This window comes from Eubalaena glacialis, chromosome 7 (assembly GCF_028564815.1).
Source record: "Eubalaena glacialis isolate mEubGla1 chromosome 7, mEubGla1.1.hap2.+ XY, whole genome shotgun sequence".
In the NCBI taxonomy this organism is placed as follows: domain Eukaryota; kingdom Metazoa; phylum Chordata; class Mammalia; order Artiodactyla; family Balaenidae; genus Eubalaena; species Eubalaena glacialis.
Genome location: NC_083722.1, coordinates 117,328,504 through 117,356,110, shown reverse-complemented (window position 1 = coordinate 117,356,110; position 27,607 = coordinate 117,328,504).

Below are 27,607 nucleotides of genomic sequence, written 5' to 3'. Positions count from 1 at the left end.
TTGTGGTACTTAGGCACAATGGAATATCACTCAGCACATGAAATCAATGTCATTAAGGCTGTAGCAGCAGGATGAGTGGATTTAGGTACGATGACTCTCGTGAAATAAGTCACAGAGAAAAAGACACTTATCCTAAGATATCACTTATAGAGGGAATGTCAAAAACGCTACACTTGAACTGAATTACAAAACAGAACAGAGTCACACATTTAGAAAACACACTATGGCTGCTTAACGGGAAAGGTGAGGTGGGGTGATGCATAAAACAAGGGTTTGAAATTAGCTCAGATACCGTTCCACAAGCCAAATATGTAATAGACAAGACCTACTCCCTGCTCAGTGAACTGGACTCAACAGCCCCCTATTCACCGCCCCAAGAATATATCTGACGAGTAAGAGTCTTAAAACCTATGTATTGATCTCTCTCTGGAAGTGCATCAAGAGGGTGTAAAGCGGCATAAACACAGCAGTGAAAAGCAGCTAAACCCCATTATAAAAATAGATTACTTAAAAAAAACCCCATAAAACAAGACAGTGAAAGAGAGAGAAATTCTTACAAAATCCGTTCAGGGGCTCTGATGCAACCTGGATTGACCATATCTAGACCCACAGCTGGATGAGACATGAGGCTGGACACTCTTGGGGCTGAGAGGATTGGTGAGCTTGGGTGAGCAAACGCAGACCCTTTAAAGTCCTACTGCGTGGTACCCATGCCGTGTGGTCCCAAATCTCCAGGTTCAAGGGCATCTTCCTACATCGAAAACATGCGTGGGAAACCCAGAAGATGGTACACCGTGTGATCGGGAAAGGGTTCTCAAACGCACCTCATTTCTCCTCTCCTTGTGCTCGGGTTCGCCATTCCAGCCGCTCTACTAACAATCTCCCTACTTGGAGAATCTGCACTTTAACCTCCTGTTTCGGACAGGTCGCAATTTGGCCTGAGGATGAACGGGAAGACGGGGAACCAATGAGAGACTAGCTCTAGGTGTTGGGACAGGCACAGGTCACTCCTATTTTCCCATCAGGAAGAAGAATGAACCACAGGCTCAGCCTGCCCCCGGGAACCAGAATACGGCCTGAAGCAATCCTGCGCTTTGGCGGCCAGCTCCCAAAAAAGCGAGTTGACAAATGGAGCTCAGGGCACTGCAATTCACAAACCTGCAGAGTTATAAATGATAACTCTCGTCCACAAATATATTGAGGGAAGGCAACGAAGAGGATTTGAAAGCAAGGCAGAATTGCAGGAAACAGGTTCAGGAGGCAGGACTCGACTCGCCTTGAAAGCACATGAAAAGCGGCAAAGCGTTGACAATGATGCCCTTGGCCAAAAGGGGCGTATGCGTTTTTTCCTGAATATATTCAGGAAAAAACGCATACGCCCCTTTTGGCCAACCAGGCAAGCCCCGAAAGGCCAAATCAGCGCTACAAAGAAGTCTCGCTTGCCATCGGTCAAAAGGGCCATGCTGAAAAAAGTGTAAAAACCAGAAATGCAGGACAGGCCATGGAGACATGGGAGCCTTGCTACGCTGATGGGCGGGCTGTAAATTGCCAGCAGCCACTCTGGAGAAGTGTACGGTGTGTCCTGAAACATGTAATAAGCACAGCTTAGAGAGCATTAGGGCACTTCCACTCATGGGCGTATAAATCGGGAACCTAAAAATCAACAAGACACAGGCACCCCAAAGTTTAGGGCTGCTCTGTTTCCAAGAACCTCCACTTCGGTACACCTTCAATATCCCAGGAAAGCGAAAAATGGATAAGAAGTTGTGGTACTTAGGCACAATGGAATATCACTCAGCCATGAAATCAATGTCATAAGGCTAGTAGCAGCAGGATGAGTGGATTTAGGTACGATGACTCTCAGTGAAATAAGTCACAGAGAAAAAGACACTTATCCTAAGATATCACTTATAGAGGGAATGTCAAAATCGCTACACTTGAACCTGAATTACAAAACAGAACAGAGTCACACATTTAGAAAACACACTATGGCTGCTTAACGGGAAAGGTGAGGTGGGGTGATGCATAAAACAAGGGTTGAAATTAGCTCAGATACCGTTCCACAAGCCAAATATGTAATAGACAAGACCTACTCCATGCTCAGTGAACTGGACTCAACAGCCCTATTCACCGCCCAAGAATATATCTGACGAGTAAGAGTCTTAAAACCTATGTATTGATCTCTCTCTGGAAGTGCATCAAGAGGGTGTAAAGCGGCATAAACACAGCAGTGAAAAGCAGCTAAACCCCATTATAAAAATAGGATTACTTAAAAAAAACCCCATAAAACAAAGACAGTGAAAGAGAGAGAAATTCTTACAAAATCCGTTCAGGGGCTCTGATGCAACCTGGATTGACCATATCTAGACCCACAGCTGGATGAGACATGAGGCTGGACACTCTTGGGGCTGAGAGGATTGGTGAGCTTGGGTGAGCAAACGCAGACCCTTTAAAGTCCTACTGCGTGGTACCCCATGCCGTGGGTCCCAAATCTCCAGGTTCAAGGGCATCTTCCTACATCGAAAACATGCGTGGGAAACCCAGAAGATGGTACACCGTGTGATCGGGAAAGGGTTCTCAAACGCACCTCATTTCTCCTCTCCTTGTGCTCGGGTTCGCCATTCCAGCCGCTCTACTAACAATCTCCCTACTTGGAGAATCTGCACCTTTAACCTCCTGTTTCGGACAGGTCGCAATTTGGCCTGAGGATGAACGGAAGACGGGGAACCAATGAGAGACTAGCTCTAGGTGTTGGGACAGCACAGGTCACTCTATTTTCCCATCAGGAAGAAGAATGAACCACAGCTCAGCCTGCCCCCGGAACCAGAATACGGCCTGAAGCAATCCTGCGCTTTGGCGGCCAGCTCCCAAAAAAGCGAGTGACAAATGGAGCTCAAGGGCACTGCAATTCACAAACCTGCAGAGTTATAAATGATAACTCTCGTCCACAAATATATTGAGGGAAGGCAACGAAGAGGATTTGAAAGCAAGCAGAATTGCAGGAAACAGGTTTCAGGAGGCAGACTCGACTCGCCTTGAAAGCACATGAAAAGCGGCAAAGCGTTGACAATGATGCCCTTGGCCAAAAGGGGCGTATGCGTTTTTTCCTGAATATATTCAGGAAAAAACGCATACGCCCCTTTTGGCCAACCAGGCAAGCCCGAAAGGCAAATCAGCGCTACAAAGAAGTCTCGCTTGCCATCGGTCAAAAGGGCCATGCTGAAAAAAGTGTAAAAACCAGAAATGCAGGACAGGCCATGGAGACATGGGAGCCTTGCTACGCTGATGGGCGGGCTGTAAATTGCCAGCAGCCACTCTGGAGAAGTGTACGGTGTGTCCTGAAACATGTAATAAGCACAGCTTAGAGAGCATAGGGCACTTCCACTCATGGGCGTATAAATCGGGAAACCTAAAAATCAACAAGACACAGGCACCCAAAGTTTAGGGCTGCTCTGTTTCCAAGAACCTCCACTTCGGTACACCTTCAATATCCCAGGAAAGCGAAAAATGGATAAAGAAGTTGTGGTACTTAGGCACAATGGAATATCACTCAGCCATGAAATCAATGTCATAAGGCTAGTAGCAGCAGGATGAGTGGATTTAGGTACGATGACTCTCAGTGAAATAAGTCACAGAGAAAAAGACACTTATCCTAAGATATCACTTATAGAGGGAATGTCAAAATCGCTACACTTGAACTGAATTACAAAACAGAACAGAGTCACACATTTAGAAAACACACTATGGCTGCTTAACGGGAAAGGTGAGGTGGGGTGATGCATAAAACAAGGGTTTGAAATTAGCTCAGATACCGTTCCACAAGCCAAATATGTAATAGACAAGACCTACTCCCTGCTCAGTGAACTGGACTCAACAGCCCCTATTCACCGCCCAAGAATATATCTGACGAGTAAGAGTCTTAAAACCTATGTATTGATCTCTCTCTGGAAGTGCATCAAGAGGGTGTAAAGCGGCATAAACACAGCAGTGAAAAGCAGCTAAACCCCATTATAAAAATAGATTACTTAAAAAAAACCCCATAAAACAAAGACAGTGAAAGAGAGAGAAATTCTTACAAAATCCGTTCAGGGCTCTGATGCAACCTGGATTGACCATATCTAGACCCACAGCTGGATGAGACATGAGGCTGGACACTCTTGGGGCTGAGAGGATTGGTGAGCTTGGGTGAGCAAACGCAGACCCTTTAAAGTCCTACTGCGTGGTACCCATGCCGTGGGTCCCAAATCTCCAGGTTCAAGGGCATCTTCCTACATCGAAAACATGCGTGGGAAACCCAGAAGATGGTACACCGTGTGATCGGGAAAGGGTTCTCAAACGCACCTCATTTCTCCTCTCCTTGTGCTCGGGTTCGCCATTCCAGCCGCTCTACTAACAATCATCCCTACTTGGAGAATCTGCACCTTTAACCTCCTGTTTCGGACAGGTCGCAATTTGGCCTGAGGATGAACGGGAAGACGGGGAACCAATGAGAGACTAGCTCTAGGTGTTGGGACAGGCACAGGTCACTCTATTTTCCCATCAGGAAGAAGAATGAACCACAGGCTCAGCCTGCCCCCCGGAACCAGAATACGGCCTGAAGCAATCCTGCGCTTTGGCGGCCAGCTCCCAAAAAAGCGAGTTGACAAATGGAGCTCAGGGGCACTGCAATTCACAAACCTGCAGAGTTATAAATGATAACTCTCGTCCACAAATATATTGAGGGAAGGCAACGAAGAGGATTTGAAAGCAAGCAGAATTGCAGGAAACAGGTTTCAGGAGGCAGAGTGTCGACTCGCCTGAAAGCACATGAAAAGCGGCAAAGCGTTGACAATGATGCCCTTGGCCAAAAGGGGCGTATGCGTTTTTCCTGAATATATTCAGGAAAAAACGCATACGCCCCTTTTGGCCAACCAGGCAAGCCCGAAAGGCAAATCAGCGCTACAAAGAAGTCTCGCTTGCCATCGGTCAAAAGGGCCATGCTGAAAAAAGTGTAAAAACCAGAAATGCAGGACAGGCCATGGAGACATGGGAGCCTAGCTACGCTGATGGGCGGGCTGTAAATTGCCAGCAGCCACTCTGGAGAAGTGTACGGTGTGTCCTGAAACATGTAATAAGCACAGCTTAGAGAGCATAGGGCACTTCCACTCATGGGCGTATAAATCGGGAAACCTAAAAATCAACAAGACACAGGCACCCCAAAGTTTAGGGCTGCTCTGTTTCAAGAACCTCCACTTCGGTACACCTTCAATATCCCAGGAAAGCGAAAAATGGATAAAGAAGTTGTGGTACTTAGGCACAATGGAATATCACTCAGCCATGAAATCAATGTCATAAGGCTAGTAGCAGCAGGATGAGTGGATTTAGGTACGATGACTCTCAGTGAATAAGTCACAGAGAAAAAGACACTTATCCTAAGATATCACTTATAGAGGGAATGTCAAAATCGCTACACTTGAACTGAATTACAAAACAGAACAGAGTCACACATTTAGAAAACACACTATGGCTGCTTAACGGGAAAGGTGAGGTGGGGTGATGCATAAAACAAGGGTTTGAAATTAGCTCAGATACCGTTCCACAAGCCAAATATGTAATAGACAAGACCTACTCCTGCTCAGTGAACTGGACTCAACAGCCCCTATTCACCGCCCAAGAATATATCTGACGAGTAAGAGTCTTAAAACCTATGTATTGATCTCTCTCTGGAAGTGCATCAAGAGGGTGTAAAGCGGCATAAACACAGCAGTGAAAAGCAGCTAAACCCCATTATAAAAATAGATTACTTAAAAAAAACCCATAAAACAAAGACAGTGAAAGAGAGAGAAATTCTTACAAAATCCGTTCAGGGGCTCTGATGCAACCTGGATTGACCATATCTAGACCCACAGCTGGATGAGACATGAGGCTGGACACTCTTGGGGCTGAGAGGATTGGTGAGCTTGGGTGAGCAAACGCAGACCCTTTAAAGTCCTACTGCGTGGTACCCATGCCGTGGGTCCCAAATCTCCAGGTTCAAGGGCATCTTCCTACATCGAAAACATGCGTGGGAAACCCAGAAGATGGTACACCGTGTGATCGGGAAAGGGTTCTCAAACGCACCTCATTTCTCCTCTCCTTGTGCTCGGGTTCGCCATTCCAGCCGCTCTACTAACAATCTCCCTACTTGGAGAATCTGCACCTTTAACCTCCTGTTTCGGACAGGTCGCAATTTGGCCTGAGGATGAACGGGAAGACGGGGAACCAATGAGAGACTAGCTCTAGGTGTTGGGACAGGCACAGGTCACTCTATTTTCCCATCAGGAAGAAGAATGAACCACAGGCTCAGCCTGCCCCCCCGGAACCAGAATACGGCCTGAAGCAATCCTGCGCTTTGGCGGCCAGCTCCCAAAAAAGCGAGTTGACAAATGGAGCTCAGGGGCACTGCAATTCACAAACCTGCAGAGTTATAAATGATAACTCTCGTCCACAAATATATTGAGGGAAGGCAACGAAGAGGATTGAAAGCAAGGCAGAATTGCAGGAAACAGGTTTCAGGAGCAGAGTCGACTCGCCTTGAAAGCACATGAAAAGCGGCAAAGCGTTGACAATGATGCCCTTGGCCAAAAGGGGCGTATGCGTTTTTTCCTGAATATATTCAGAAAAAACGCATACGCCCCTTTGGCCAACCAGCAAGCCCGAAAGGCAAATCAGCGCTACAAAGAAGTCTCGCTTGCCATCGGTCAAAAGGGCCATGCTGAAAAAAGTGTAAAAACCAGAAATGCAGGACAGGCCATGGAGACATGGGAGCCTTGCTACGCTGATGGGCGGGCTGTAAATTGCCAGCAGCCACTCTGGAGAAGTGTACGGTGTGTCCTGAAACATGTAATAAGCACAGCTTAGAGAGCATAGGGCACTTCCACTCATGGGCGTATAAATCGGGAAACCTAAAAATCAACAAGACACAGGCACCCCAAAGTTTAGGGCTGCTCTGTTTCCAAGAACCTCCACTTCGGTACACCTTCAATATCCCAGGAAAGCGAAAAATGGATAAAGAAGTTGTGGTACTTAGGCACAATGGAATATCACTCAGCCATGAAATCAATGTCATAAGGCTAGTAGCAGCAGGATGAGTGGATTTAGGTACGATGACTCTCAGTGAAATAAGTCACAGAGAAAAAGACACTTATCCTAAGATATCACTTATAGAGGGAATGTCAAAATCGCTACACTTGAACTGAATTACAAAACAGAACAGAGTCACACATTTAGAAAACACACTATGGCTGCTTAACGGGAAAGGTGAGGTGGGGTGATGCATAAAACAAGGGTTTGAAATTAGCTCAGATACCGTTCCACAAGCCAAATATGTAATAGACAAGACCTACTCCCTGCTCAGTGAACTGGACTCAACAGCCCCTATTCACCGCCCAAGAATATATCTGACGAGTAAGAGTCTTAAAACCTATGTATTGATCTCTCTCTGGAAGTGCATCAAGAGGGTGTAAAGCGGCATAAACACAGCAGTGAAAAGCAGCTAAACCCCATTATAAAATAGATTACTTAAAAAAAAACCCCATAAAACAAAGACAGTGAAAGAGAGAGAAATTCTTACAAAATCCGTTCAGGGGCTCTGATGCAACCTGGATTGACCATATCTAGACCCACAGCTGGATGAGACATGAGGCTGGACACTCTTGGGGCTGAGAGGATTGGTGAGCTTGGGTGAGCAAACGCAGACCCTTTAAAGTCCTACTGCGTGGTACCCATGCCGTGGGTCCCAAATCTCCAGGTTCAAGGGCATCTTCCTACATCGAAAACATGCGTGGGAAACCCAGAAGATGGTACACCGTGTGATCGGGAAAGGGTTCTCAAACGCACCTCATTTCTCCTCTCCTTGTGCTCGGGTTCGCCATTCCCAGCCGCTCTACTAACAATCTCCCTACTTGGAGAATCTGCACCTTTAACCTCCTGTTTCGGACAGGTCGCAATTTGGCCTGAGGATGAACGGGAAGACGGGGAACCAATGAGAGACTAGCTCTAGGTGTTGGGACAGGCACAGGTCACTCTATTTTCCCATCAGGAAGAAGAATGAACCACAGGCTCAGCCTGCCCCCCGGAACCAGAATACGGCCTGAAGCAATCCTGCGCTTTGGCGGCCAGCTCCCAAAAAAGCGAGTTGACAAATGGAGCTCAGGGGCACTGCAATTCACAAACCTGCAGAGTTATAAATGATAACTCTCGTCCACAAATATATTGAGGGAAGGCAACGAAGAGGATTTGAAAGCAAGGCAGAATTGCAGGAAACAGGTTTCAGGAGGCAGAGTCGACTCGCCTTGAAAGCACATGAAAAGCGGCAAAGCGTTGACAATGATGCCCTTGGCCAAAAGGGGCGTATGCGTTTTTTCCTGAATATATTCAGGAAAAAACGCATACGCCCCTTTTGGCCAACCAGGCAAGCCCGAAAGGCAAATCAGCGCTACAAAGAAGTCTCGCTTGCCATCGGTCAAAAGGGCCATGCTGAAAAAAGTGTAAAAACCAGAAATGCAGGACAGGCCATGGAGACATGGGAGCCTAGCTACGCTGATGGGCGGGCTGTAAATTGCCAGCAGCCACTCTGGAGAAGTGTACGGTGTGTCCTGAAACATGTAATAAGCACAGCTTAGAGAGCATAGGGCACTTCCACTCATGGGCGTATAAATCGGGAAACCTAAAAATCAACAAGACACAGGCACCCCAAAGTTTAGGGCTGCTCTGTTTCCAAGAACCTCCACTTCGGTACACCTTCAATATCCCAGGAAAGCGAAAAATGGATAAAGAAGTTGTGGTACTTAGGCACAATGGAATATCACTCAGCCATGAAATCAATGTCATAAGGCTAGTAGCAGCAGGATGAGTGGATTTAGGTACGATGACTCTCAGTGAAATAAGTCACAGAGAAAAAGACACTTATCCTAAGATATCACTTATAGAGGGAATGTCAAAATCGCTACACTTGAACTGAATTACAAAACAGAACAGAGTCACACATTTAGAAAACACACTATGGCTGCTTAACGGGAAAGGTGAGGTGGGGTGATGCATAAAACAAGGGTTTGAAATTAGCTCAGATACCGTTCCACAAGCCAAATATGTAATAGACAAGACCTACTCCCTGCTCAGTGAACTGGACTCAACAGCCCCTATTCACCGCCCAAGAATATATCTGACGAGTAAGAGTCTTAAAACCTATGTATTGATCTCTCTCTGGAAGTGCATCAAGAGGGTGTAAAGCGGCATAAACACAGCAGTGAAAAGCAGCTAAACCCCATTATAAAAATAGATTACTTAAAAAAAACCCCATAAAACAAAGACAGTGAAAGAGAGAGAAATTCTTACAAAATCCGTTCAGGGGCTCTGATGCAACCTGGATTGACCATATCTAGACCCACAGCTGGATGAGACATGAGGCTGGACACTCTTGGGGCTGAGAGGATTGGTGAGCTTGGGTGAGCAAACGCAGACCCTTTAAAGTCCTACTGCGTGGTACCCATGCCGTGGGTCCCAAATCTCCAGGTTCAAGGGCATCTTCCTACATCGAAAACATGCGTGGGAAACCCAGAAGATGGTACACCGTGTGATCGGGAAAGGGTTCTCAAACGCACCTCATTTCTCCTCTCCTTGTGCTCGGGTTCGCCATTCCAGCCGCTCTACTAACAATCTCCCTACTTGGAGAATCTGCACCTTTAACCTCCTGTTTCGGACAGGTCGCAATTTGGCCTGAGGATGAACGGGAAGACGGGGAACCAATGAGAGACTAGCTCTAGGTGTTGGGACAGGCACAGGTCACTCTATTTTCCCATCAGGAAGAAGAATGAACCACAGGCTCAGCCTGCCCCCCGGAACCAGAATACGGCCTGAAGCAATCCTGCGCTTTGGCGGCCAGCTCCCAAAAAAGCGAGTTGACAAATGGAGCTCAGGGGCACTGCAATTCACAAACCTGCAGAGTTATAAATGATAACTCTCGTCCACAAATATATTGAGGGAAGGCAACGAAGAGGATTTGAAAGCAAGGCAGAATTGCAGGAAACAGGTTTCAGGAGGCAGAGTCGACTCGCCTTGAAAGCACATGAAAAGCGGCAAAGCGTTGACAATGATGCCCTTGGCCAAAAAGGGCGTATGCGTTTTTTCCTGAATATATTCAGGAAAAAACGCATACGCCCTTTTTGGCCAACCAGGCAAGCCCGAAAGGCAAATCAGCGCTACAAAGAAGTCTCGCTTGCCATCGGTCAAAAGGGCCATGCTGAAAAAAGTGTAAAAACCAGAAATGCAGGACAGGCCATGGAGACATGGGAGCCTTGCTACGCTGATGGGCGGGCTGTAAATTGCCAGCAGCCACTCTGGAGAAGTGTACGGTGTGTCCTGAAACATGTAATAAGCACAGCTTAGAGAGCATAGGGCACTTCCACTCATGGGCGTATAAATCGGGAAACCTAAAAATCAACAAGACACAGGCACCCCAAAGTTTAGGGCTGCTCTGTTTCCAAGAACCTCCACTTCGGTACACCTTCAATATCCCAGGAAAGCGAAAAATGGATAAAGAAGTTGTGGTACTTAGGCACAATGGAATATCACTCAGCCATGAAATCAATGTCATAAGGCTAGTAGCAGCAGGATGAGTGGATTTAGGTACGATGACTCTCAGTGAAATAAGTCACAGAGAAAAAGACACTTATCCTAAGATATCACTTATAGAGGGAATGTCAAAATCGCTACACTTGAACTGAATTACAAAACAGAACAGAGTCACACATTTAGAAAACACACTATGGCTGCTTAACGGGAAAGGTGAGGTGGGGTGATGCATAAAACAAGGGTTTGAAATTAGCTCAGATACCGTTCCACAAGCCAAATATGTAATAGACAAGACCTACTCCCTGCTCAGTGAACTGGACTCAACAGCCCCTATTCACCGCCCAAGAATATATCTGACGAGTAAGAGTCTTAAAACCTATGTATTGATCTCTCTCTGGAAGTGCATCAAGAGGGTGTAAAGCGGCATAAACACAGCAGTGAAAAGCAGCTAAACCCCATTATAAAAATAGATTACTTAAAAAAAACCCCATAAAACAAAGACAGTGAAAGAGAGAGAAATTCTTACAAAATCCGTTCAGGGGCTCTGATGCAACCTGGATTGACCATATCTAGACCCACAGCTGGATGAGACATGAGGCTGGACACTCTTGGGGCTGAGAGGATTGGTGAGCTTGGGTGAGCAAACGCAGACCCTTTAAAGTCCTACTGCGTGGTACCCATGCCGTGGGTCCCAAATCTCCAGGTTCAAGGGCATCTTCCTACATCGAAAACATGCGTGGGAAACCCAGAAGATGGTACACCGTGTGATCGGGAAAGGGTTCTCAAACGCACCTCATTTCTCCTCTCCTTGTGCTCGGGTTCGCCATTCCAGCCGCTCTACTAACAATCTCCCTACTTGGAGAATCTGCACCTTTAACCTCCTGTTTCGGACAGGTCGCAATTTGGCCTGAGGATGAACGGGAAGACGGGGAACCAATGAGAGACTAGCTCTAGGTGTTGGGACAGGCACAGGTCACTCTATTTTCCCATCAGGAAGAAGAATGAACCACAGGCTCAGCCTGCCCCCCGGAACCAGAATACGGCCTGAAGCAATCCTGCGCTTTGGCGGCCAGCTCCCAAAAAAGCGAGTTGACAAATGGAGCTCAAGGGCACTGCAATTCACAAACCTGCAGAGTTATAAATGATAACTCTCGTCCACAAATATATTGAGGGAAGGCAACGAAGAGGATTTGAAAGCAAGGCAGAATTGCAGGAAACAGGTTTCAGGAGGCAGACTCGACTCGCCTTGAAAGCACATGAAAAGCGGCAAAGCGTTGACAATGATGCCCTTGGCCAAAAGGGGCGTATGCGTTTTTTCCTGAATATATTCAGGAAAAAACGCATACGCCCCTTTTGGCCAACCAGGCAAGCCCGAAAGGCAAATCAGCGCTACAAAGAAGTCTCGCTTGCCATCGGTCAAAAGGGCCATGCTGAAAAAAGTGTAAAAACCAGAAATGCAGGACAGGCCATGGAGACATGGGAGCCTTGCTACGCTGATGGGCGGGCTGTAAATTGCCAGCAGCCACTCTGGAGAAGTGTACGGTGTGTCCTGAAACATGTAATAAGCACAGCTTAGAGAGCATAGGGCACTTCCACTCATGGGCGTATAAATCGGGAAACCTAAAAATCAACAAGACACAGGCACCCCAAAGTTTAGGGCTGCTCTGTTTCCAAGAACCTCCACTTCGGTACACCTTCAATATCCCAGGAAAGCGAAAAATGGATAAAGAAGTTGTGGTACTTAGGCACAATGGAATATCACTCAGCCATGAAATCAATGTCATAAGGCTAGTAGCAGCAGGATGAGTGGATTTAGGTACGATGACTCTCAGTGAAATAAGTCACAGAGAAAAAGACACTTATCCTAAGATATCACTTATAGAGGGAATGTCAAAATCGCTACACTTGAACTGAATTACAAAACAGAACAGAGTCACACATTTAGAAAACACACTATGGCTGCTTAACGGGAAAGGTGAGGTGGGGTGATGCATAAAACAAGGGTTTGAAATTAGCTCAGATACCGTTCCACAAGCCAAATATGTAATAGACAAGACCTACTCCCTGCTCAGTGAACTGGACTCAACAGCCCCTATTCACCGCCCAAGAATATATCTGACGAGTAAGAGTCTTGAAACCTATGTATTGATCTCTCTCTGGAAGTGCATCAAGAGGGTGTAAAGCGGCATAAACACAGCAGTGAAAAGCAGCTAAACCCCATTATAAAAATAGATTACTTAAAAAAAACCCCATAAAACAAAGACAGTGAAAGAGAGAGAAATTCTTACAAAATCCGTTCAGGGGCTCTGATGCAACCTGGATTGACCATATCTAGACCCACAGCTGGATGAGACATGAGGCTGGACACTCTTGGGGCTGAGAGGATTGGTGAGCTTGGGTGAGCAAACGCAGACCCTTTAAAGTCCTACTGCGTGGTACCCATGCCGTGGGTCCCAAATCTCCAGGTTCAAGGGCATCTTCCTACATCGAAAACATGCGTGGGAAACCCAGAAGATGGTACACCGTGTGATCGGGAAAGGGTTCTCAAACGCACCTCATTTCTCCTCTCCTTGTGCTCGGGTTCGCCATTCCAGCCGCTCTACTAACAATCTCCCTACTTGGAGAATCTGCACCTTTAACCTCCTGTTTCGGACAGGTCGCAATTTGGCCTGAGGATGAACGGGAAGACGGGGAACCAATGAGAGACTAGCTCTAGGTGTTGGGACAGGCACAGGTCACTCTATTTTCCCATCAGGAAGAAGAATGAACCACAGGCTCAGCCTGCCCCCCGGAACCAGAATACGGCCTGAAGCAATCCTGCGCTTTGGCGGCCAGCTCCCAAAAAAGCGAGTTGACAAATGGAGCTCAAGGGCACTGCAATTCACAAACCTGCAGAGTTATAAATGATAACTCTCGTCCACAAATATATTGAGGGAAGGCAACGAAGAGGATTTGAAAGCAAGGCAGAATTGCAGGAAACAGGTTTCAGGAGGCAGACTCGACTCGCCTTGAAAGCACATGAAAAGCGGCAAAGCGTTGACAATGATGCCCTTGGCCAAAAGGGGCGTATGCGTTTTTTCCTGAATATATTCAGGAAAAAACGCATACGCCCCTTTTGGCCAACCAGGCAAGCCCGAAAGGCAAATCAGCGCTACAAAGAAGTCTCGCTTGCCATCGGTCAAAAGGGCCATGCTGAAAAAAGTGTAAAAACCAGAAATGCAGGACAGGCCATGGAGACATGGGAGCCTTGCTACGCTGATGGGCGGGCTGTAAATTGCCAGCAGCCACTCTGGAGAAGTGTACGGTGTGTCCTGAAACATGTAATAAGCACAGCTTAGAGAGCATAGGGCACTTCCACTCATGGGCGTATAAATCGGGAAACCTAAAAATCAACAAGACACAGGCACCCCAAAGTTTAGGGCTGCTCTGTTTCCAAGAACCTCCACTTCGGTACACCTTCAATATCCCAGGAAAGCGAAAAATGGATAAAGAAGTTGTGGTACTTAGGCACAATGGAATATCACTCAGCCATGAAATCAATGTCATAAGGCTAGTAGCAGCAGGATGAGTGGATTTAGGTACGATGACTCTCAGTGAAATAAGTCACAGAGAAAAAGACACTTATCCTAAGATATCACTTATAGAGGGAATGTCAAAATCGCTACACTTGAACTGAATTACAAAACAGAACAGAGTCACACATTTAGAAAACACACTATGGCTGCTTAACGGGAAAGGTGAGGTGGGGTGATGCATAAAACAAGGGTTTGAAATTAGCTCAGATACCGTTCCACAAGCCAAATATGTAATAGACAAGACCTACTCCCTGCTCAGTGAACTGGACTCAACAGCCCCTATTCACCGCCCAAGAATATATCTGACGAGTAAGAGTCTTAAAACCTATGTATTGATCTCTCTCTGGAAGTGCATCAAGAGGGTGTAAAGCGGCATAAACACAGCAGTGAAAAGCAGCTAAACCCCATTATAAAAATAGATTACTTAAAAAAAACCCCATAAAACAAAGACAGTGAAAGAGAGAGAAATTCTTACAAAATCCGTTCAGGGGCTCTGATGCAACCTGGATTGACCATATCTAGACCCACAGCTGGATGAGACATGAGGCTGGACACTCTTGGGGCTGAGAGGATTGGTGAGCTTGGGTGAGCAAACGCAGACCCTTTAAAGTCCTACTGCGTGGTACCCATGCCGTGGGTCCCAAATCTCCAGGTTCAAGGGCATCTTCCTACATCGAAAACATGCGTGGGAAACCCAGAAGATGGTACACCGTGTGATCGGGAAAGGGTTCTCAAACGCACCTCATTTCTCCTCTCCTTGTGCTCGGGTTCGCCATTCCAGCCGCTCTACTAACAATCTCCCTACTTGGAGAATCTGCACCTTTAACCTCCTGTTTCGGACAGGTCGCAATTTGGCCTGAGGATGAACGGGAAGACGGGGAACCAATGAGAGACTAGCTCTAGGTGTTGGGACAGGCACAGGTCACTCTATTTTCCCATCAGGAAGAAGAATGAACCACAGGCTCAGCCTGCCCCCCGGAACCAGAATACGGCCTGAAGCAATCCTGCGCTTTGGCGGCCAGCTCCCAAAAAAGCGAGTTGACAAATGGAGCTCAAGGGCACTGCAATTCACAAACCTGCAGAGTTATAAATGATAACTCTCGTCCACAAATATATTGAGGGAAGGCAACGAAGAGGATTTGAAAGCAAGGCAGAATTGCAGGAAACAGGTTTCAGGAGGCAGACTCGACTCGCCTTGAAAGCACATGAAAAGCGGCAAAGCGTTGACAATGATGCCCTTGGCCAAAAGGGGCGTATGCGTTTTTTCCTGAATATATTCAGGAAAAAACGCATACGCCCCTTTTGGCCAACCAGGCAAGCCCGAAAGGCAAATCAGCGCTACAAAGAAGTCTCGCTTGCCATCGGTCAAAAGGGCCATGCTGAAAAAAGTGTAAAAACCAGAAATGCAGGACAGGCCATGGAGACATGGGAGCCTTGCTACGCTGATGGGCGGGCTGTAAATTGCCAGCAGCCACTCTGGAGAAGTGTACGGTGTGTCCTGAAACATGTAATAAGCACAGCTTAGAGAGCATAGGGCACTTCCACTCATGGGCGTATAAATCGGGAAACCTAAAAATCAACAAGACACAGGCACCCCAAAGTTTAGGGCTGCTCTGTTTCCAAGAACCTCCACTTCGGTACACCTTCAATATCCCAGGAAAGCGAAAAATGGATAAAGAAGTTGTGGTACTTAGGCACAATGGAATATCACTCAGCCATGAAATCAATGTCATAAGGCTAGTAGCAGCAGGATGAGTGGATTTAGGTACGATGACTCTCAGTGAAATAAGTCACAGAGAAAAAGACACTTATCCTAAGATATCACTTATAGAGGGAATGTCAAAATCGCTACACTTGAACTGAATTACAAAACAGAACAGAGTCACACATTTAGAAAACACACTATGGCTGCTTAACGGGAAAGGTGAGGTGGGGTGATGCATAAAACAAGGGTTTGAAATTAGCTCAGATACCGTTCCACAAGCCAAATATGTAATAGACAAGACCTACTCCCTGCTCAGTGAACTGGACTCAACAGCCCCTATTCACCGCCCAAGAATATATCTGACTAGTAAGAGTCTTAAAACCTATGTATTGATCTCTCTCTGGAAGTGCATCAAGAGGGTGTAAAGCGGCATAAACACAGCAGTGAAAAGCAGCTAAACCCCATTATAAAAATAGATTACTTAAAAAAAACCCCATAAAACAAAGACAGTGAAAGAGAGAGAAATTCTTACAAAATCCGTTCAGGGGCTCTGATGCAACCTGGATTGACCATATCTAGACCCACAGCTGGATGAGACATGAGGCTGGACACTCTTGGGGCTGAGAGGATTGGTGAGCTTGGGTGAGCAAACGCAGACCCTTTAAAGTCCTACTGCGTGGTACCCATGCCGTGGGTCCCAAATCTCCAGGTTCAAGGGCATCTTCCTACATCGAAAACATGCGTGGGAAACCCAGAAGATGGTACACCGTGTGATCGGGAAAGGGTTCTCAAACGCACCTCATTTCTCCTCTCCTTGTGCTCGGGTTCGCCATTCCAGCCGCTCTACTAACAATCTCCCTACTTGGAGAATCTGCACCTTTAACCTCCTGTTTCGGACAGGTCGCAATTTGGCCTGAGGATGAACGGGAAGACGGGGAACCAATGAGAGACTAGCTCTAGGTGTTGGGACAGGCACAGGTCACTCTATTTTCCCATCAGGAAGAAGAATGAACCACAGGCTCAGCCTGCCCCCCGGAACCAGAATACGGCCTGAAGCAATCCTGCGCTTTGGCGGCCAGCTCCCAAAAAAGCGAGTTGACAAATGGAGCTCAGGGGCACTGCAATTCACAAACCTGCAGAGTTATAAATGATAACTCTCATCCACAAATATATTGAGGGAAGGCAACGAAGAGGATTTGAAAGCAAGGCAGAATTGCAGGAAACAGGTTTCAGGAGGCAGACTCGACTCGCCTTGAAAGCACATGAAAAGCGGCAAAGCGTTGACAATGATGCCCTTGGCCAAAAGGGGCGTATGCGTTTTTTCCTGAATATATTCAGGAAAAAACGCATACGCCCCTTTTGGCCAACCAGGCAAGCCCGAAAGGCAAATCAGCGCTACAAAGAAGTCTCGCTTGCCATCGGTCAAAAGGGCCATGCTGAAAAAAGTGTAAAAACCAGAAATGCAGGACAGGCCATGGAGACATGGGAGCCTTGCTACGCTGATGGGCGGGCTGTAAATTGCCAGCAGCCACTCTGGAGAAGTGTACGGTGTGTCCTGAAACATGTAATAAGCACAGCTTAGAGAGCATAGGGCACTTCCACTCATGGGCGTATAAATCGGGAAACCTAAAAATCAACAAGACACAGGCACCCCAAAGTTTAGGGCTGCTCTGTTTCCAAGAACCTCCACTTCGGTACACCTTCAATATCCCAGGAAAGCGAAAAATGGATAAAGAAGTTGTGGTACTTAGGCACAATGGAATATCACTCAGCCATGAAATCAATGTCATAAGGCTAGTAGCAGCAGGATGAGTGGATTTAGGTACGATGACTCTCAGTGAAATAAGTCACAGAGAAAAAGACACTTATCCTAAGATATCACTTATAGAGGGAATGTCAAAATCGCTACACTTGAACTGAATTACAAAACAGAACAGAGTCACACATTTAGAAAACACACTATGGCTGCTTAACGGGAAAGGTGAGGTGGGGTGATGCATAAAACAAGGGTTTGAAATTAGCTCAGATACCGTTCCACAAGCCAAATATGTAATAGACAAGACCTACTCCCTGCTCAGTGAACTGGACTCAACAGCCCCTATTCACCGCCCAAGAATATATCTGACGAGTAAGAGTCTTAAAACCTATGTATTGATCTCTCTCTGGAAGTGCATCAAGAGGGTGTAAAGCGGCATAAACACAGCAGTGAAAAGCAGCTAAACCCCATTATAAAAATAGATTACTTAAAAAAAACCCCATAAAACAAAGACAGTGAAAGAGAGAGAAATTCTTACAAAATCCGTTCAGGGGCTCTGATGCAACCTGGATTGACCATATCTAGACCCACAGCTGGATGAGACATGAGGCTGGACACTCTTGGGGCTGAGAGGATTGGTGAGCTTGGGTGAGCAAACGCAGACCCTTTAAAGTCCTACTGCGTGGTACCCATGCCGTGGGTCCCAAATCTCCAGGTTCAAGGGCATCTTCCTACATCGAAAACATGCGTGGGAAACCCAGAAGATGGTACACCGTGTGATCGGGAAAGGGTTCTCAAACGCACCTCATTTCTCCTCTCCTTGTGCTCGGGTTCGCCATTCCAGCCGCTCTACTAACAATCTCCCTACTTGGAGAATCTGCACCTTTAACCTCCTGTTTCGGACAGGTCGCAATTTGGCCTGAGGATGAACGGGAAGACGGGGAACCAATGAGAGACTAGCTCTAGGTGTTGGGACAGGCACAGGTCACTCTATTTTCCCATCAGGAAGAAGAATGAACCACAGGCTCAGCCTGCCCCCCGGAACCAGAATACGGCCTGAAGCAATCCTGCGCTTTGGCGGCCAGCTCCCAAAAAAGCGAGTTGACAAATGGAGCTCAGGGGCACTGCAATTCACAAACCTGCAGAGTTATAAATGATAACTCTCGTCCACAAATATATTGAGGGAAGGCAACGAAGAGGATTTGAAAGCAAGGCAGAATTGCAGGAAACAGGTTTCAGGAGGCAGAGTCGACTCGCCTTGAAAGCACATGAAAAGCGGCAAAGCGTTGACAATGATGCCCTTGGCCAAAAGGGGCGTATGCGTTTTTTCCTGAATATATTCAGGAAAAAACGCATACGCCCCTTTTGGCCAACCAGGCAAGCCCGAAAGGCAAATCAGCGCTACAAAGAAGTCTCGCTTGCCATCGGTCAAAAGGGCCATGCTGAAAAAAGTGTAAAAACCAGAAATGCAGGACAGGCCATGGAGACATGGGAGCCTTGCTACGCTGATGGGCGGGCTGTAAATTGCCAGCAGCCACTCTGGAGAAGTGTACGGTGTGTCCTGAAACATGTAATAAGCACAGCTTAGAGAGCATAGGGCACTTCCACTCATGGGCGTATAAATCGGGAAACCTAAAAATCAACAAGACACAGGCACCCCAAAGTTTAGGGCTGCTCTGTTTCCAAGAACCTCCACTTCGGTACACCTTCAATATCCCAGGAAAGCGAAAAATGGATAAAGAAGTTGTGGTACTTAGGCACAATGGAATATCACTCAGCCATGAAATCAATGTCATAAGGCTAGTAGCAGCAGGATGAGTGGATTTAGGTACGATGACTCTCAGTGAAATAAGTCACAGAGAAAAAGACACTTATCCTAAGATATCACTTATAGAGGGAATGTCAAAATCGCTACACTTGAACTGAATTACAAAACAGAACAGAGTCACACATTTAGAAAACACACTATGGCTGCTTAACGGGAAAGGTGAGGTGGGGTGATGCATAAAACAAGGGTTTGAAATTAGCTCAGATACCGTTCCACAAGCCAAATATGTAATAGACAAGACCTACTCCCTGCTCAGTGAACTGGACTCAACAGCCCCTATTCACCGCCCAAGAATATATCTGACGAGTAAGAGTCTTAAAACCTATGTATTGATCTCTCTCTGGAAGTGCATCAAGAGGGTGTAAAGCGGCATAAACACAGCAGTGAAAAGCAGCTAAACCCCATTATAAAAATAGATTACTTAAAAAAAACCCCATAAAACAAAGACAGTGAAAGAGAGAGAAATTCTTACAAAATCCGTTCAGGGGCTCTGATGCAACCTGGATTGACCATATCTAGACCCACAGCTGGATGAGACATGAGGCTGGACACTCTTGGGGCTGAGAGGATTGGTGAGCTTGGGTGAGCAAACGCAGACCCTTTAAAGTCCTACTGCGTGGTACCCATGCCGTGGGTCCCAAATCTCCAGGTTCAAGGGCATCTTCCTACATCGAAAACATGCATGGGAAACCCAGAAGATGGTACACCGTGTGATCGGGAAAGGGTTCTCAAACGCACCTCATTTCTCCTCTCCTTGTGCTCGGGTTCGCCATTCCAGCCGCTCTACTAACAATCTCCCTACTTGGAGAATCTGCACCTTTAACCTCCTGTTTCGGACAGGTCGCAATTTGGCCTGAGGATGAACGGGAAGACGGGGAACCAATGAGAGACTAGCTCTAGGTGTTGGGACAGGCACAGGTCACTCTATTTTCCCATCAGGAAGAAGAATGAACCACAGGCTCAGCCTGCCCCCCGGAACCAGAATACGGCCTGAAGCAATCCTGCGCTTTGGCGGCCAGCTCCCAAAAAAGCGAGTTGACAAATGGAGCTCAGGGGCACTGCAATTCACAAACCTGCAGAGTTATAAATGATAACTCTCGTCCACAAATATATTGAGGGAAGGCAACGAAGAGGATTTGAAAGCAAGGCAGAATTGCAGGAAACAGGTTTCAGGAGGCAGAGTCGACTCGCCTTGAAAGCACATGAAAAGCGGCAAAGCGTTGACAATGATGCCCTTGGCCAAAAGGGGCGTATGCGTTTTTTCCTGAATATATTCAGGAAAAAACGCATACGCCCCTTTTGGCCAACCAGGCAAGCCCGAAAGGCAAATCAGCGCTACAAAGAAGTCTCGCTTGCCATCGGTCAAAAGGGCCATGCTGAAAAAAGTGTAAAAACCAGAAATGCAGGACAGGCCATGGAGACATGGGAGCCTTGCTACGCTGATGGGCGGGCTGTAAATTGCCAGCAGCCACTCTGGAGAAGTGTACGGTGTGTCCTGAAACATGTAATAAGCACAGCTTAGAGAGCATAGGGCACTTCCACTCATGGGCGTATAAATCGGGAAACCTAAAAATCAACAAGACACAGGCACCCCAAAGTTTAGGGCTGCTCTGTTTCCAAGAACCTCCACTTCGGTACACCTTCAATATCCCAGGAAAGCGAAAAATGGATAAAGAAGTTGTGGTACTTAGGCACAATGGAATATCACTCAGCCATGAAATCAATGTCATAAGGCTAGTAGCAGCAGGATGAGTGGATTTAGGTACGATGACTCTCAGTGAAATAAGTCACAGAGAAAAAGACACTTATCCTAAGATATCACTTATAGAGGGAATGTCAAAATCGCTACACTTGAACTGAATTACAAAACAGAACAGAGTCACACATTTAGAAAACACACTATGGCTGCTTAACGGGAAAGGTGAGGTGGGGTGATGCATAAAACAAGGGTTTGAAATTAGCTCAGATACCGTTCCACAAGCCAAATATGTAATAGACAAGACCTACTCCCTGCTCAGTGAACTGGACTCAACAGCCCCTATTCACCGCCCAAGAATATATCTGACGAGTAAGAGTCTTAAAACCTATGTATTGATCTCTCTCTGGAAGTGCATCAAGAGGGTGTAAAGCGGCATAAACACAGCAGTGAAAAGCAGCTAAACCCCATTATAAAAATAGATTACTTAAAAAAAAACCCATAAAACAAAGACAGTGAAAGAGAGAGAAATTCTTACAAAATCCGTTCAGGGGCTCTGATGCAACCTGGATTGACCATATCTAGACCCACAGCTGGATGAGACATGAGGCTGGACACTCTTGGGGCTGAGAGGATTGGTGAGCTTGGGTGAGCAAACGCAGACCCTTTAAAGTCCTACTGCGTGGTACCCATGCCGTGGGTCCCAAATCTCCAGGTTCAAGGGCATCTTCCTACATCGAAAACATGCGTGGGAAACCCAGAAGATGGTACACCGTGTGATCGGGAAAGGGTTCTCAAACGCACCTCATTTCTCCTCTCCTTGTGCTCGGGTTCGCCATTCCAGCCGCTCTACTAACAATCTCCCTACTTGGAGAATCTGCACCTTTAACCTCCTGTTTCGGACAGGTCGCAATTTGGCCTGAGGATGAACGGGAAGACGGGGAACCAATGAGAGACTAGCTCTAGGTGTTGGGACAGGCACAGGTCACTCTATTTTCCCATCAGGAAGAAGAATGAACCACAGGCTCAGCCTGCCCCCCGGAACCAGAATACGGCCTGAAGCAATCCTGCGCTTTGGCGGCCAGCTCCCAAAAAAGCGAGTTGACAAATGGAGCTCAGGGGCACTGCAACTCACAAACCTGCAGAGTTATAAATGATAACTCTCGTCCACAAATATATTGAGGGAAGGCAACGAAGAGGATTTGAAAGCAAGGCAGAATTGCAGGAAACAGGTTTCAGGAGGCAGAGTCGACTCGCCTTGAAAGCACATGAAAAGCGGCAAAGCGTTGACAATGATGCCCTTGGCCAAAAGGGGCGTATGCGTTTTTTCCTGAATATATTCAGTAAAAAACGCATACGCCCCTTTTGGCCAACCAGGCAAGCCCGAAAGGCAAATCAGCGCTACAAAGAAGTCTCGCTTGCCATCGGTCAAAAGGGCCATGCTGAAAAAAGTGTAAAAACCAGAAATGCAGGACAGGCCATGGAGACATGGGAGCCTTGCTACGCTGATGGGCGGGCTGTAAATTGCCAGCAGCCACTCTGGAGAAGTGTACGGTGTGTCCTGAAACATGTAATAAGCACAGCTTAGAGAGCATAGGGCACTTCCACTCATGGGCGTATAAATCGGGAAACCTAAAAATCAACAAGACACAGGCACCCCAAAGTTTAGGGCTGCTCTGTTTCCAAGAACCTCCACTTCGGTACACCTTCAATATCCCAGGAAAGCGAAAAATGGATAAAGAAGTTGTGGTACTTAGGCACAATGGAATATCACTCAGCCATGAAATCAATGTCATAAGGCTAGTAGCAGCAGGATGAGTGGATTTAGGTACGATGACTCTCAGTGAAATAAGTCACAGAGAAAAAGACACTTATCCTAAGATATCACTTATAGAGGGAATGTCAAAATCGCTACACTTGAACTGAATTACAAAACAGAACAGAGTCACACATTTAGAAAACACACTATGGCTGCTTAACGGGAAAGGTGAGGTGGGGTGATGCATAAAACAAGGGTTTGAAATTAGCTCAGATACCGTTCCACAAGCCAAATATGTAATAGACAAGACCTACTCCCTGCTCAGTGAACTGGACTCAACAGCCCCTATTCACCGCCCAAGAATATATCTGACGAGTAAGAGTCTTAAAACCTATGTATTGATCTCTCTCTGGAAGTGCATCAAGAGGGTGTAAAGCGGCATAAACACAGCAGTGAAAAGCAGCTAAACCCCATTATAAAAATAGATTACTTAAAAAAAACCCCATAAAACAAAGACAGTGAAAGAGAGAGAAATTCTTACAAAATCCGTTCAGGGGCTCTGATGCAACCTGGATTGACCATATCTAGACCCACAGCTGGATGAGACATGAGGCTGGACACTCTTGGGGCTGAGAGGATTGGTGAGCTTGGGTGAGCAAACGCAGACCCTTTAAAGTCCTACTGCGTGGTACCCATGCCGTGGGTCCCAAATCTCCAGGTTCAAGGGCATCTTCCTACATCGAAAACATGCGTGGGAAACCCAGAAGATGGTACACCGTGTGATCGGGAAAGGGTTCTCAAACGCACCTCATTTCTCCTCTCCTTGTGCTCGGGTTCGCCATTCCAGCCGCTCTACTAACAATCTCCCTACTTGGAGAATCTGCACCTTTAACCTCCTGTTTCGGACAGGTCGCAATTTGGCCTGAGGATGAACGGGAAGACGGGGAACCAATGAGAGACTAGCTCTAGGTGTTGGGACAGGCACAGGTCACTCTATTTTCCCATCAGGAAGAAGAATGAACCACAGGCTCAGCCTGCCCCCCGGAACCAGAATACGGCCTGAAGCAATCCTGCGCTTTGGCGGCCAGCTCCCAAAAAAGCGAGTTGACAAATGGAGCTCAGGGGCACTGCAATTCACAAACCTGCAGAGTTATAAATGATAACTCTCGTCCACAAATATATTGAGGGAAGGCAACGAAGAGGATTTGAAAGCAAGGCAGAATTGCAGGAAACAGGTTTCAGGAGGCAGAGTCGACTCGCCTTGAAAGCACATGAAAAGCGGCAAAGCGTTGACAATGATGCCCTTGGCCAAAAGGGGCGTATGCGTTTTTTCCTGAATATATTCAGGAAAAAACGCATACGCCCCTTTTGGCCAACCAGGCAAGCCCGAAAGGCAAATCAGCGCTACAAAGAAGTCTCGCTTGCCATCGGTCAAAAGGGCCATGCTGAAAAAAGTGTAAAAACCAGAAATGCAGGACAGGCCATGGAGACATGGGAGCCTTGCTACGCTGATGGGCGGGCTGTAAATTGCCAGCAGCCACTCTGGAGAAGTGTACGGTGTGTCCTGAAACATGTAATAAGCACAGCTTAGAGAGCATAGGGCACTTCCACTCATGGGCGTATAAATCGGGAAACCTAAAAATCAACAAGACACAGGCACCCCAAAGTTTAGGGCTGCTCTGTTTCCAAGAACCTCCACTTCGGTACACCTTCAATATCCCAGGAAAGCGAAAAATGGATAAAGAAGTTGTGGTACTTAGGCACAATGGAATATCACTCAGCCATGAAATCAATGTCATAAGGCTAGTAGCAGCAGGATGAGTGGATTTAGGTACGATGACTCTCAGTGAAATAAGTCACAGAGAAAAAGACACTTATCCTAAGATATCACTTATAGAGGGAATGTCAAAATCGCTACACTTGAACTGAATTACAAAACAGAACAGAGTCACACATTTAGAAAACACACTATGGCTGCTTAACGGGAAAGGTGAGGTGGGGTGATGCATAAAACAAGGGTTTGAAATTAGCTCAGATACCGTTCCACAAGCCAAATATGTAATAGACAAGACCTACTCCCTGCTCAGTGAACTGGACTCAACAGCCCCTATTCACCGCCCAAGAATATATCTGACGAGTAAGAGTCTTAAAACCTATGTATTGATCTCTCTCTGGAAGTGCATCAAGAGGGTGTAAAGCGGCATAAACACAGCAGTGAAAAGCAGCTAAACCCCATTATAAAAATAGATTACTTAAAAAAAACCCCATAAAACAAAGACAGTGAAAGAGAGAGAAATTCTTACAAAATCCGTTCAGGGGCTCTGATGCAACCTGGATTGACCATATCTAGACCCACAGCTGGATGAGACATGAGGCTGGACACTCTTGGGGCTGAGAGGATTGGTGAGCTTGGGTGAGCAAACGCAGACCCTTTAAAGTCCTACTGCGTGGTACCCATGCCGTGGGTCCCAAATCTCCAGGTTCAAGGGCATCTTCCTACATCGAAAACATGCGTGGGAAACCCAGAAGATGGTACACCGTGTGATCGGGAAAGGGTTCTCAAACGCACCTCATTTCTCCTCTCCTTGTGCTCGGGTTCGCCATTCCAGCCGCTCTACTAACAATCTCCCTACTTGGAGAATCTGCACCTTTAACCTCCTGTTTCGGACAGGTCGCAATTTGGCCTGAGGATGAACGGGAAGACGGGGAACCAATGAGAGACTAGCTCTAGGTGTTGGGACAGGCACAGGTCACTCTATTTTCCCATCAGGAAGAAGAATGAACCACAGGCTCAGCCTGCCCCCCGGAACCAGAATACGGCCTGAAGCAATCCTGCGCTTTGGCGGCCAGCTCCCAAAAAAGCGAGTTGACAAATGGAGCTCAAGGGCACTGCAATTCACAAACCTGCAGAGTTATAAATGATAACTCTCGTCCACAAATATATTGAGGGAAGGCAACGAAGAGGATTTGAAAGCAAGGCAGAATTGCAGGAAACAGGTTTCAGGAGGCAGACTCGACTCGCCTTGAAAGCACATGAAAAGCGGCAAAGCGTTGACAATGATGCCCTTGGCCAAAAGGGGCGTATGCGTTTTTTCCTGAATATATTCAGGAAAAAACGCATACGCCCCTTTTGGCCAACCAGGCAAGCCCGAAAGGCAAATCAGCGCTACAAAGAAGTCTCGCTTGCCATCGGTCAAAAGGGCCATGCTGAAAAAAGTGTAAAAACCAGAAATGCAGGACAGGCCATGGAGACATGGGAGCCTTGCTACGCTGATGGGCGGGCTGTAAATTGCCAGCAGCCACTCTGGAGAAGTGTACGGTGTGTCCTGAAACATGTAATAAGCACAGCTTAGAGAGCATAGGGCACTTCCACTCATGGGCGTATAAATCGGGAAACCTAAAAATCAACAAGACACAGGCACCCCAAAGTTTAGGGCTGCTCTGTTTCCAAGAACCTCCACTTCGGTACACCTTCAATATCCCAGGAAAGCGAAAAATGGATAAAGAAGTTGTGGTACTTAGGCACAATGGAATATCACTCAGCCATGAAATCAATGTCATAAGGCTAGTAGCAGCAGGATGAGTGGATTTAGGTACGATGACTCTCAGTGAAATAAGTCACAGAGAAAAAGACACTTATCCTAAGATATCACTTATAGAGGGAATGTCAAAATCGCTACACTTGAACTGAATTACAAAACAGAACAGAGTCACACATTTAGAAAACACACTATGGCTGCTTAACGGGAAAGGTGAGGTGGGGTGATGCATAAAACAAGGGTTTGAAATTAGCTCAGATACCGTTCCACAAGCCAAATATGTAATAGACAAGACCTACTCCCTGCTCAGTGAACTGGACTCAACAGCCCCTATTCACCGCCCAAGAATATATCTGACGAGTAAGAGTCTTAAAACCTATGTATTGATCTCTCTCTGGAAGTGCATCAAGAGGGTGTAAAGCGGCATAAACACAGCAGTGAAAAGCAGCTAAACCCCATTATAAAAATAGATTACTTAAAAAAAACCCCATAAAACAAAGACAGTGAAAGAGAGAGAAATTCTTACAAAATCCGTTCAGGGGCTCTGATGCAACCTGGATTGACCATATCTAGACCCACAGCTGGATGAGACATGAGGCTGGACACTCTTGGGGCTGAGAGGATTGGTGAGCTTGGGTGAGCAAACGCAGACCCTTTAAAGTCCTACTGCGTGGTACCCATGCCGTGGGTCCCAAATCTCCAGGTTCAAGGGCATCTTCCTACATCGAAAACATGCGTGGGAAACCCAGAAGATGGTACACCGTGTGATCGGGAAAGGGTTCTCAAACGCACCTCATTTCTCCTCTCCTTGTGCTCGGGTTCGCCATTCCAGCCGCTCTACTAACAATCTCCCTACTTGGAGAATCTGCACCTTTAACCTCCTGTTTCGGACAGGTCGCAATTTGGCCTGAGGATGAACGGGAAGACGGGGAACCAATGAGAGACTAGCTCTAGGTGTTGGGACAGGCACAGGTCACTCTATTTTCCCATCAGGAAGAAGAATGAACCACAGGCTCAGCCTGCCCCCCGGAACCAGAATACGGCCTGAAGCAATCCTGCGCTTTGGCGGCCAGCTCCCAAAAAAGCGAGTTGACAAATGGAGCTCAAGGGCACTGCAATTCACAAACCTGCAGAGTTATAAATGATAACTCTCGTCCAC